The sequence below is a fragment of the Lissotriton helveticus genome, chromosome 7 (genome assembly GCF_964261635.1).
Source record: "Lissotriton helveticus chromosome 7, aLisHel1.1, whole genome shotgun sequence".
NCBI classification, from domain to species: domain Eukaryota; kingdom Metazoa; phylum Chordata; class Amphibia; order Caudata; family Salamandridae; genus Lissotriton; species Lissotriton helveticus.
Window position 1 is genome coordinate 58,251,999 of NC_136068.1, and position 13,704 is coordinate 58,265,702.

Below are 13,704 nucleotides of genomic sequence, written 5' to 3' on the forward strand. Positions count from 1 at the left end.
ATGAAATTCAAGCTGCCATGTGAGATTTGAGGAATGGATCTGCCCAGGGGAAAGCTGTTCTAACCATTGAAATCTACAAAAAAGCGACTGAGAAACTCGCACTGACCGTGCTAGAACTATTAATGGATGCATTTGAGAAAGGCTCCCTTTCTCCAACACTATGTAAAGCAATAGTTATCACCCTACTTAAACCTTGCAAACCTGTGCACCTTTGCAAATCGTAACATCTCATTTCCTTGAAAAATGTGGACACGTAAATACTGGAAAAACTAATAGTCAAACGACTGCTCCCAATACTTCCTTATTTGATTCAGCCTGACCAAGCTGGATTCATCCTGAGCAGGTCAACCTCAGACAACTTGCACACACTGTTCACCCTCACCATCACTCCTCAGATAGACCCAGAAATGGTGCTTGAGGTCATTTACCTTGCTCCAGCTAGGACCTTCAAATCTGTTGGAAGGGTTTATCTCATAACAGTGCTTGAGAGGATGGGCTTAGGCCCAGACCTACTATATACAAGTCTGCAGGCCAAAATCAGAATCAGAAACCTGATGCCCCCCCCCCCATTTCCTCTAGGCAAGTGGGCACTGCAAGGGTTTCCCCTCTGACTGATTCTATTTTCCCATGTGATTAACAGCCTGATTCATCAAGCTGATTTGCGCTCGCAAAGGGCCAGATTCTGAGAATCTGGCCTTTTGCGAGTGCGATTTTTGCATTTGGGATTCATCATCCCAAATGCAAAAATCACTATTACCGAAATCGCATATTTGCGAGGAATTGGATTTAAGGAATCTCTAATAGAGATTCCTTAAATGCAATTCATCAACCAATTAGAAATAGCGAAATCGCAATATTTGGTCTCAATTTACCACCAAGTCTGACTTGGTGGTAAATTGCGAAAATAGTGTAAAAAGCACTTAGTGCATTTTTTTCTTTTGCATGTTACACACACACATGTCCTTTGGACATGTGTGTGCGCAACACCTGTTCAAATGTGCATTTAAGGGGTGCTACAGGGTGTCCTTTGGACACCCCTGGCACCCTTAACATCGCTATCTTATTTGCGAGTAGCAAATTGCTACTCGCAAATAAGGGATACTCCCAATCCATTCCTATGGGCCTCTTGGCCCATAGGAATGAATGGGGAGTTATTCCTTATTTGCGAGTAGCAAATTGTTACTCGCAAATAAGGAATGTGTAGGAATCGCTATTTATTTAGCAATTCCTACATGAATACCGTTTTGCGAGTACTCAATAGCGATTCGCTATGAATCGCTATTAGGGGCTCGCAAAACGGCCCGTTGATGAATCAGGCTGCAGGTCCCTTACCTGTATCATTAGACAACACCACTCTCAAAAATGAATCTAGTTCTTTACACACCGCTAATAATCTCTCTGTGGGCCATATGTAGGTAGTCCCATAGCGATCGCAAATGCTGAAATTCGCAGTTTGGGCAGTGTGCTATGTAGCACACTAAAAGCCACACGCAAAATAAGGAATCGCAAAATTTGCGATTCCCTATTTAGCGATTGCATTTAAGGAATAGCAAATTTCTATTCCTTAAATGCAATGTAGGAAGCACCCAAGTTGTGCAAATTGTGGCTTAAGGAATCGCAAAATACCACCAACTTCAGGTTGGTGGTAAATTGCGATTTCTTTGAAAAATTCACTTTTTGGCATTTTGTCAAAGTGCCATGTGGGTCACATACATGCCCCTAGGGCATCTAAGTGGGCCACATGTGCACACATGTTAATTTCAGGGGTGTAACAGGGTGTCCTATTGAAACCCTTGCAATGCTGAAATTGTATTCTCAATTTGCGGTCTCTAATAGACAATCGCAAATTGAGAATGTCTTCAAATTCATTCCTATGGGCCTTCTAGCCCATAGGAATGAATGAGAAGGTATTCCTTATTTGCGAATCACAATTTGCTATTCACAAATAAGGAATAATTGGGATTAGCAAAGCAAATTGCTAATCCTACTTACATTTCCTTTTGCGATTCTCTAATTGCGATTCCCAAAAAATCGCAATTTTGAGAATTGCAAAACAAACGACATCCTGCTGATAATTTGAGACCCCAACAAGAACTTGACCTCAGTTGCTCAAGGTATCATAATATTTCAGGCCTGGCCTTTACTACAAATTACCAGGGACAAATCTCTCATTATGCCAGTGACAGAGGGCATCACCTGCCCTACGGCTAAAGTTCTCTCTACTGTGGCAAAGGAAGCCTATTCAATACTAAATTATTCTGTTCCTTATGGACTGTGAGGTTGTGCACTATACAATCTATGGAAAATACATCTCCAAACTCGAAAAGCAAGATGTAGGGTTGGATCAAACTCTCCCTCACACTAGCCAGCAGGGTAGCACTCATTAAGATGTTGGTTGTCCTCAGACTACTAAAACTGTTTCAGAACCTCACACCACCACTTTCCCTAGTTTTTTCACACACCTTACAACTATTATGATTTGGCTGGCATGGGCCAGACATCAGCCCAGGATAGAGTGGGACATGCTGCTGCTACCATACAAATAAGGAAGGTTCGCAGGTTGTTGGGTTCATAAAGAATTAGAGTGGAAGTTCTAAATATAAACATTTTTTAAATGTGAACTATATTATATACATTATTTATACTGATTGATATTTTAATTATTTGCTTTTTTTTAATTAACTGTTAAAACTGCTAATCCTTTTTTTGAATATCCATTTTTATAAACTATTTTAAATTTATTTTTAGTATTATTTTATAGTTATTTCAATACTATCAATGGTTACCACATAAAAATGTTTTAATTAATTTCAATTATTTTATTTTTGCTGGGGTTTTGTGCCTAGTTGGGAAGGAAGTGCATTTGTTTGAACTTATATTCATTTTTTAATATTTTTAATTCATTTTGTAATATTAAGTTTTCTTGTTTTAATGTAATTTAATTGTATTTATCTATATTGAATATATTTTTATTATAAATATGTTTAATTATTTTTAATTATTATATATTGATTTTTTTTAAGTTTACAAGTTGGAATAGTATATTTAACTCTTTCAAAGTCAAACATTTTACCCACAGTTGTTCAGATTAGAGTGGGAATAGTGCATCAAACCCCCCTCCACAGTCCAGTACGCTACCTACTGTTAGAGAGAGATTAGTAAACGTAACAACTCCACTGTCTTTGCTTATTTTGGTGTTGGAATAGTAAGTCAGACTAAAGTGTACATAAAAGTGATGGATGGAATGGAATGCTTGAATTAATCTCAGCCACTGGTATTACCAGAGTCACACCCCAGTCCATTGTTATTTTGTACATAATTCAGTTTTGGACCAGCCATATGCAAATCAGTCTTGACCAAGCTCTAATAGAAACAGTACGGTCCAAATTGCCATGCCAGGTCCTCCCTGTATTGGAATACAAGCACCCAAGGTCTAGTTAGCATTCCTCTACCAAGTACAGCATGACACATTGTACACAGGAGAACCCATATCTGGGAATATCATCCCATTTAGGGACACACACTAAGGTATACAAAACAGTGATAGATGTAATGCTGGAATTAATCTAAGACACTGGTAATTACTGCTGCATTCCAGTCCACTGTTAAGCTGTGCACTGTGCTACCACAGTTCTGAGCGGGCATATACAAATCAGTCTTGTCCCCCCTGCTCCAATGGGAACTGTTCAGCAGTAAATCTGAACTGTCCCAATTCCCCACTGTTGCTGAGATTAGAGTGGGATTAGAAAATCTAGCCATTGCAAACTACAAAACTTTCACTGTTTAATTTACGTAGGTGTGAGAATACTAAATATTGCACCTTCAAAGTCTGAAACTTTCCCCAATGTTGCTTATTTTTGAGTGGGAATAGTAAACGCAATGCCTACAAAGTCTAATACTACTTCTACTGTTGCATACACTGGAGATGGAAAAGTAAATCAGACTCCTTCAAAGTCCAACACTTTCTCTATTACTTTGGATAGTTTTTTAAAATGTATTTGTTTCACCAATTAAACTGTTACCTACAGTTGTGAACCATAAGCAATAAATCAACATCAACATCTCAGTGTTCCCTTGTCTGATAGTCCAATATTCTGTGTCAATTTAGAGTCATATCCCTTCCCTCGCCATGTTTTACATATGTTACATTCAGTTCCAGTGACCGTGGACATACCAGTGACCCCTTGAACTTCCATGGTCCCCCAATTACCCCCCTCTCCATCATGGCCGCCCTTTTGAGACCGTTAATTCCGCCCCACCCGTCCCTCTTTCCCAATCCCTGTTTCAGTGTGTTTTGTGCCACTAGGAGGGGCCTGTGTTTGTGACCCTGGTGCTGCATGTTCCTCTCAGTTTGCTGAAATGCTGCCAGTAGCAACGCCCAGGCCTCCAGATCCTCTAGCAGTTGTTCATCCCACCTACCACCCCCATATGTATCTTTTCTGTTTATGCCCATTCTACAGTGTCCCTATATCATAACGTTAGTGAGGGAGTTCTATCACCCAACCATCCCATAGCTGTACATCATTTGGTAAGGACCAGTGTGAGTTGCAAAAATTTCCACTGCATCTTTTTCCCCCTGGGTTGCTTTATTATACCCAGGAGGCACTGCGATGAGGTGTCCCATGTGCAATCCCTGTCAAGGTCCTCAATGTTATCACTGTTGCCATTCAGAAAGCTCATACTCTTGGACATAGGCAAGCCATATGCAAGAAGGATGCTCCATCCACCCCACTCTTCAGGCAAGCTGCAGTCTTTCCCCTGTACATTTGACTTAACTTAATGGGAGTCAGGTATGTTCGGTGAACATATTTAAAATGTGTCAATGGCATCACACAAGGCCATTTTAATTAGCACACATGTTGTCTGCCACTCTTAGTCTGTCAAAGGGTCCACCAACTCGCCCATCCAAGCCTTTTGGGCCTTGGGGTTAATGTTGACCATATCCTTTTTTAGTGCATTGTGAAACATAGAGGCTAAATGGCGGGCAGATTCCACAGTCAGCACCATCCACAATGTCTCCATCGGGCAGTGCATCTCCTGGAACCCTGCCCAAATTCCCTGCACGGTTCTTGCAATTTTAGCAGAAACTGGCCACTCTCCACAGAGAAAGCCTCGCAGGTCTCCGCAAAAGTAAGGAATTGCTCCCCAGGATACAAGTTTTTCAGTGTTGCTCAGCCTCCCTCCCTCCGACATAGAATGGACATGTCCCCACTAATAGCTCGAAACTGCATCACTATCCAAATGCCCAAATCTTGTGTAAAGGGTGGTTTCTTCTACACTCCACTGAACACCCTCTCCCAAATCTCAGCTGTTTTTCAAACTATAGATGGAATGTTTCCAGCTACTCTGGAGATGCTCATAAGCAGCTCCATTAGTGAAGTGTCTCCACATGTGCCTCTCAACAGTCACCTCTCCCAGTTATCCCCTTCCACTGCCCATTGCACAGCATTTTGCTGCATAGTTGCATAATGACGCATTTTGCCAGGCAGCCCCATGGCACCCTCCACTAAGCCAAATTGAGCACCAGTAGTGCAACTCAGCTACTTTTTCCTACCCATACTAAAGATATCAATAGGCTATCCAATGCCTTGAAGATGTCCCATGTAAGCATATGCAGTGATTTTAAGGATTATATAGAGGCATCTGGGTAGGAAGGCCATTTTCTCCACCGCAATCCACTCTGCTACTGTAAGCAGCAGCGTGTTCCAAAACCAGGTGTACCGTGTCAGGCCCCCCCAGCATCTTCTCAATGTTATAGTGGCACTGCCCCTCCAAGGTGTGTGCCACCATGATTCCCAGGTATCTAAAATTGTCTGACTCCCACCTCAATCCCTGCCTGGGCAGGTCATTCTCATGCACCATAGCTCTCCCAGAGGGAACAGCAACATCTTACACCTGTTGATCCAGAGACCAGCAGTGGCACCCAAGTCATCCAGTTGAGTTAACAAGTGTTTAGGGGATCTCGCACGTCCCTCAGGCAGCACTCTCCCTTCCTGGGCCCTCCATCACAGGGCTGCAGCCCGTCTGACCACCAAGGCGGGAAGGTCCACCTGCCGGGCTACCGCCTCGGCAGCTCTCACTCTGTTGCGGCCGAGTACAGGCGGGGGAAAGCCAGCACTCCAGGCCACTGCTTCAGAAGGCGAACCAGCTCCCCACACCTTTAGGACTGCTGCCTACATATGGTCATAGGATGCAGTAGTGCTCAGCTACAGTCAGAGCATAGCTCTTGGAGGACCCAGCGTGAACTCTAGGCTCGGCCCCACCTCCAGATAGGCCTCATTACTGCACTGTGTCGTCGCTGTAAGGCTCTCAGCTGAGAACACTTTGTATAGCTGGGGCACTGCACATCAGCCAAGTATTATTCCAGGGCTCAAACAGGCAGAATTAGGATGGCTATTTCCTTGAGGCAACAAAGCACGGTTTCAACGCATCCGATTGGATATCTTGTCAGGCCACGCTCTTCTTTAGATAGTTAATATTTGTTTATTATATATTTTTATTCTTTTGTTTCTAAAAGATTTCTACAAATAAATAATTTGTGAATTTTTCATTTATATTTTATTCTTATTAGTTTTAGATTTATTTTATTTTTAATTACATTTGATGTGTTTCTGTTAAATATTTTAAAGCAGTATTTTAATTGTTTATGTATTGTTCTTTCTACATGGTTTTATATTTTTTACATTAATATTTACAAATATTTATTCTTAATTACACTACTATTTGTAACTTTCATATTCATATGTTTCATACATATGCACTTATTGAGAGGCTCTTGATATGTTTTCTGAGCAGAAAATGTATTGAGTTGGTTAGACCTGATGACAATAAGAGCAGTGGTAAAATAGTTCTGACCCAGCTTACATTCAACCTTACACATCTTAGAGAGGTTTGTGTGTAAATGAGGTCATCTCAGTTTAGAAAACATAGTTAGCCTTAGATTGAAAATGTGGTTAAGATACTCTAATCAGGTTATATGAATGCTCAGATATGAATTTACCTTGAAAAAATGAAAAGACAAGAGGCATTTCGCTAAACAGGAAGAAATTGGTTTAATTAAATGCAGCAGTCGGGAGAGCATCAACAGAGTTGTGTCTGAAGAGAGTCTCCATGTACAGAAGTTTTGCTGAGTAATATATACAGTTCTTGAGCTACAATAAAATGATTACACATTCTTGTAAAGCATGTAGATCTGGGCCTAGTCATGAACCATGAATACAACCATCTGATAAGGAGGATGCAGGTGGCTCTTGACCTCGTGGAGAGCTAGTATGAGCTAGTGTGTATGTGTCCAGATGTCCGGCATGAGGAGTGTGTGATCACTGTGTGTAGTGTACATGCTGTGCTCTGATTGGCGGAGTGTTCCTAACTACATGTGTACCTGATGTTGTGGGATTTTGGGAATGCACGCCTTTGGCCAACGTTTTTTATTGTGGTCAATCTCCTCGGACCTGTTAGAGGTGTATCTGGCTATCTGTGGAACGATCAGGGTTTGCCCTGTTTGCTCCTTTGTCTTTGGGCTAAAGTGTAACCCCACTTGTGGCCTATCAATTGGTCACAATTGGCCTGTGTTTGGGTCGCAGGGCCTGTCTGACCATGTATCTCTGATTCGGGATTGATGTGGAGGTCTTCTCGGCTGAATGTGACAGCAATGATACCAGTTCATAGTTACATGTACATATAACATGACGGTCATAGATATCATATTTACCGACATTCTCGTTATTATGCGTACATTTCTCATAGCGTATATCAACTTTGTTTTTACTGGAATTGACATTGCTATGCATTCACAAATTATGGCATACCTTGACATTGTATTTACTGGTATTTTCGTTGTTATGTATGCATATATGATGGCATACATTGACATCACATTCACCGATATTAACAATATTCTTGATCTTGACTTTAGCCATAATGTACTCTGTATTCCTCTTTGGTCTAGTAGCTCCTTTGTAAATTTGTTGTATAGGCTCTTACTAAACACTAAAAACATACAGGAGCCAACATCTTCGATTTTGGGGCTTTGAAATATACCATTTTCCAAATATAGACAGTCGAATGTCTGAATCATGAACCTTTCCTCTGAGAAGGGATCGACCAGTTTGCACAGAGCCTTGGTGATGTTCCCTCACGGAGTGACTTTTGTCTTTTCTTGCAGAGAAACTTATCGGAAACCCTACTGCGGAAGACCATGAACACAATCACTGTCTACGAACACCCCGACTTCAAGGGACTCCATAAGACCTTTACTAATGATGTTCCACGTCTGGGAGAGCACAGCTTTGAAGACTGCATCACATCTGTGAAAGTGGTGGGGCAGCCCTGGATAATGTACGAGCATCCAAACTATCAAGGATGGTGCATTGCCCTAGAGGAGGGAGAATATTCATGGGCTGAAATGAATGACAGGGCGTCTTCTCTGAGGCTGATCACTGATGATCTGAACGATCCCCAGATCACAGTCTATGAGCATTCCAATTACTTGGGTTCAGTGATGGTTCTGAATCAAGAGGCCAATCTATGTTATGGAAGCATGAATGATAAGATTTCTTCCCACAGATGCCAGAGAGGAGCGTGGCTTCTGTATGCACATCCAAATAGATCTGGATGGTCGATTGTAGCAAGGGCTGGTGAAGCACTGGCGAATTACTGTCATGTTGGTTTGAATGACCAAGTCTCCCACGTGCGTCCTCTGTGCCCTGGCAAGTCCTTAGTGACAGCCACAATTTTGTGGGACAAGCAGAAGTCAGAGGGTGAAAGACAAATCGAGATTGATACATGGGAATATTCAAACAATTCAGAGAGTGAGCAGCAGTTCACTGTCACTTCTAGCAAACAGTTGGATAAGATTGTCTCCCATAGTTTCGAATTCAGTAACACAACATCAATTAAGGTTGGTGCCTCATTTACCTTGAAGGGGGTGGTCTCTATTGAGACAGAGCTGTCCAACACCTTTACAGTGAAGAAAGGTGAAACTGAGTCACTTACCGTGAGGGAAAAAGCAGATTTGAGCATGCCGGTGAGGATCAAGCCATTCACAAAAGTAACCGTCAACTTCATGCGCAAGGAGGTCACAATCGCAGTACCAGTGGAGGTGAAAATTGTCCAGGGCACTAAGACTGTGACCGAAATTGGAACATACAGATGCAAGAATGGGGCAAATATCTACATGGAGGCACGCTCTCAACCAATCAGTAAATCTTAATGGGAGCCACATGGCCATCTCACTAGTGCCCACTTTTTAACAGTGATTCACTGTTCTTTGGGTGAGAGGCCTGTGAAGGATCCTTTTGTAGCTGCCATTTTCCTTAACACATTTTTTAAAAATAGCTTCAGGCATGATGAAATCAGAAACAAAAGAGGGCCAGCGGTAAACTGAGTCTAGAGCAAAGTTTACTGTTTGAATCACAGAAAATTTAATTGTTTTACAAATCCCTATTTCTAGGATCCCTTCTTTAAAGTATATGCATCAACTACAAGTGGAATGCCTTAATAGGCAATATTATCTTGTGAGTGGGTGTTAAAATAAATGATATTAATTCAGTATTTTAATCCTTGCATTCTGAAGAAATTCATTGACCCTAAATGGGCAGTATAAATGGCTGAAATATGTTGGCATTTAGGGTCTTATTTAGATCTCGGTGGACGAGTTACTCTATCACAACAATGACATATATCCCATCTGCAGAAATAGAAATCCTATAGGAGATAATGTGACTTGTATTTCGGCAGGCGGGATATCCCTCACCAATGTAAGAGAGTAAACTGTCCAGTGAGCTCTAAATCAGGCCCTGGGTTTTCTGAATGTACAGAAACATGATAGATCTCAAAGCATCAGTTATTTGACTTTTAAATCTTTCCTATGTCACCGATTATAAAAATCGATAAGGGATGGAAAGAAGACAATTTTAAGACTTAAGTATATGTATCCGACCCCACATGTGACATCTAGTGCTCCCACTCCAGAAACACTTGCCCTGGGGTATCATAAAAAGTCGTATTATGAAGCATGCCACAAAATGTGGGAGAAAATACTTTTCTCTGAAAAAAAGGGGTGTTCACGCAAAAACCAAGTAGTAAACTCGACACTCCTGGCACTTTACCTCTGGGTCCCTTTTGCTTGCGATTTAGTGTTTAGTCATGAGGACGGACCAGCTTCTAACCTTTCTATCCCCCTCTGTGTAGAAGGTCATCCTGTGGTGCCACTGCTACTCCAACCCATAAAAGAGGTTCCACCTGTAGTGTAGTGAGAAACTATAACCCCTGCCATAATGTCAACCAATGTCCTACTTGAAAGTGGCCACAGGCACTGACTGCTGCATAGTGGAAATACTATCTCCCTATGGTTAAGAAGCAATGCCATACTCAGACTGGCCACTAGTTGTTACTCAGGCACCAATGGATGGATGCGCCTTTCCTAATCCCAGCCAATGCCATGCTGTGACTTCCAATGCATATATCTATTGGTTGCTTCAGATCTTTAGGAGAGGCCATATTGAGACAGGCCACTGAGTGACAATACTTCAATGGAATATGATGCTTCAGCTTCTGCTGCTCTCTACCTGGTCATGAATGTTTACTACTGCATCAGGCTCTGTTGGCCACTGAGTGTCACTACATTATTAACACTTTTTTATTCCATTATGCCGAATAACACCATATCACTCATGATACAGATAGCTCACTTATCGAGGTCTACCCAAGATTATGCTTCTAGAATAAAAATGATGCAGAGGCCTATCTGTGATAAGTTCCTGCCCTACATTGGACACAGCAAGTTAGTGTAGTGAGTGAATCTCACCTCTTTATGATTTTAATTGCAGAAACTCTAGTTCAACTGAAGACAGATTGTCAGAGGTCAAAAGTTAGTGATTAATCAATGAGATGTTTGCAGGAAGAATCCACTTTTATAGCAAAGTTCAAACCAGTGCACTGAACCAGTCCCTGATAATCCAAGTATAGAGCTCATATGTGGTGAAAAGCATTTACAGTATAAAGAAAGGCCTGGGGGAGGGACCAGAGTTGTCAATACTTTCTTCTGTAGGAGCAGGAAACATTTTAAAAAACACATATCCACTGGCTTCAAATGTTTGGTTGGGAGGGGTAAAAAAGTAAACTTATGAAGCGTATTAGAGAACCCCGCTATACTCATTGATGCCACAAGGTCCCAATTAGTGACTGAAGGTGCAAGCATCATTTAGATCAGTAATGTGCTGCATCATCGATTACTTCAGATGCATTTATGTGGAACTCTAACACCACATTCATTTGAGACTTTTTCTTAGATATGTCCTCTAATAATATTGCATCTTAAGCTGGTACATAGAGAATGTTCACCATCTTCAAATGTGATCAAACAACAGAAATCACTGATTTGAATTAGTCTGCCAATATAAAAATCATTCATGTAGTAATTAGCAGTACTTTACGGCTGTTTGCTTGTCTCTAGCTTGCGAAACATGTTAATGACCAGTGTTTACTTGGATTCTTTTTCCTTGCTGTATTAAAAATAAATCTCAATTATAAGCAGTTCCAGGATGCATGTGTATTTTTTTAACTGGAAACCTTCATTGTCAACATAACAGCACTGATCCTTGTTAGCAAGGGTGGTTTAAGGAGCACAGGGCCAGAGGTACGTCACTTACATTTTGCGACGCACAAATTGTGTTGCTGTGCTACTTGCAAAATGCAATTTACAACAGTGTCTCAGATACTGTAAGTGATTTCTAACGCGGTCGCGAAACAATCGTACATTGAAGTGTGAGTCACTGTTAGAAACTGACGCCCTTGGCACGCCCCTTCCTAATAGCGAGTAGCAAACCCTAGTTTGGGACCGCAATGAATTGTCGCACATCTGGCCCACGGTCTCTTGTGCGCTCTCATTGTGTGAAGCTTCCAAGTCTTTGCATTACCCTGACCCTACTATAACAAGGGACCATTGTAGTCAAATCAGAGAGAGACAAACAGCTCCCCAAACACACACTTACACAGACAATAAACAGAACATGCAGAATCACACAAATCAATACACATACACACCTATACACACACACATACACACTGAATCTGACACATGGAAACATACCCATAAAAACAAGTGGCAACAAAGCTGAGAAACACAAACACAGAAATTTCAAAACCTATATACAAAGACATGAAAAATTATGGTGCAAACTAACACTGTCACAAAATACCACTATGCATACGTAAATGCACACCTGCGCTTATTTACTCACACAAAAGAAACACAGACCAAATATATCTAAACATTTGCAACATTTTGAGTAAGTTTTGTTTCATGATTTGTAAAGCAATCTCCGAAATTCGGAATTAGGAGTCTGTTTTAATAGCTGGTTATTAGTGGCTTAAGTAACTAAAATCCTTTGTTTACTCAAGACCAGCCGAAGATGGTTTAATCAAGGAAATGGGGACCTGATATACCCAAGTGTATGTTCTGGCTTAAGACAGTTACATAGTGACCTTAAGGCTGCCTGCCTGATTGAAGTAACTTTTACGAAAGGATTATTAAGTGGGGGAGAGGTGTGGCGCCGCGGCCAGGGCGACTGACGCTGGAATCTGGGGATCAGGGTTCGATCCACGGCTCCGGCGGCAGGTTAGCCCAGCACCATGTGACTCTGGGGAATAGCTTGCTTAATCTTCCTGACGGCCCCCAGCACCTAGAGACCCTTACGGGTGATTGTGCGCTTTACAAATGTGGATTATTATTATTATTATTATTATTATTAAGTGGCACACCAGAGGCTAATAATTAATTAGGGAAGCAACATACAGGGAACAATGCAGGTGCATGTAATGGAGCTGCTTGTGTTTGGCCTCTGAGGAAAAGGAATGTTTTCCCAGAAACGCATAAGGTCAGGGACAATTACGGAATGGGAAGCAATTTGTTTCTTCAATAAAGGTTGTTACCTACCTAATACGGAGTGCGGCTCCATCTCTGGGCAACTTTTAGGAATATATATATATGCGAAAGAAAGAGCGCGAACCACCAAGTCTCAATTATCTGCAAAGATTTATTGGTATTCTTTTCGCGATGCAGCGGCAGCCATGACGCGTTTCGTCCCACGCAGGGACTTGATCACATAATATATATTTATTAATGGTGTTAGCAGAAAGTGGGGATGGGGGGCAGGGCCTCTGACCAGCTCTCAGAAATCATGCTGTGTAATACGTACATAAAGTAACAAGAGGGCTTCTTAGTCTCCAAGGTCGCTTAGCATTCAAGAGAACTTTATACTCCCAAAAAGTAGTTTGCCGGTAGATGCATTTGCAGAGTGGTGGAGAAAGGGGGAGTGGCCTCCAAACACCTCTTATGAAACTCACTGAGTAGGACTTGCTACATGTAACAGGGGGGTAGTTGGCCCCCAATGTCAGGCTTCCCCGAATTATGACCAGAAGAAAACACTCGATTTGTATGTTTGGGACAATTGGTTCACCTCAGAGCCCCCGCTGGAGTGTCTTGACTCGCGGACGGAATTCCAAGATGGCCGCCGACTCGGAAGACGAGCCGGCGGTCTAGTTGTTCATCTACTGGCGATCCCTGACAGCTGGTGAAGCGCGACCTCTAATCGAAGTGCGCACTTCACCAGAGTTCTTGAGGAGACAGCAACGTCTTGTATCTGCTCCTTTCTAGTTCGTTGTGTATTTTTCCCTTTCCCCTTTCCTTCCCGTTTTTCTTGC

The 13,704-nt window shown here is 41.9% G+C and overlaps 1 pseudogene across 2 annotated transcripts in view; it reads left to right on the forward strand.

Moving 5' to 3' along the window:
• LOC144768027 (epidermal differentiation-specific protein pseudogene) overlaps positions 1-11,535 on the forward strand; it is a 171,530-nt pseudogene extending 159,995 nt beyond the window's left edge. For both annotated transcript variants that reach the window (XR_013598418.1, XR_013598419.1), the window contains one exon: positions 8,165-11,535. The product of XR_013598418.1 is annotated as an epidermal differentiation-specific protein pseudogene, transcript variant X1 (transcript). The remainder of the gene's footprint in view (positions 1-8,164) is intronic.
• Positions 11,536-13,704: the final 2,169 nt, after the last annotated feature.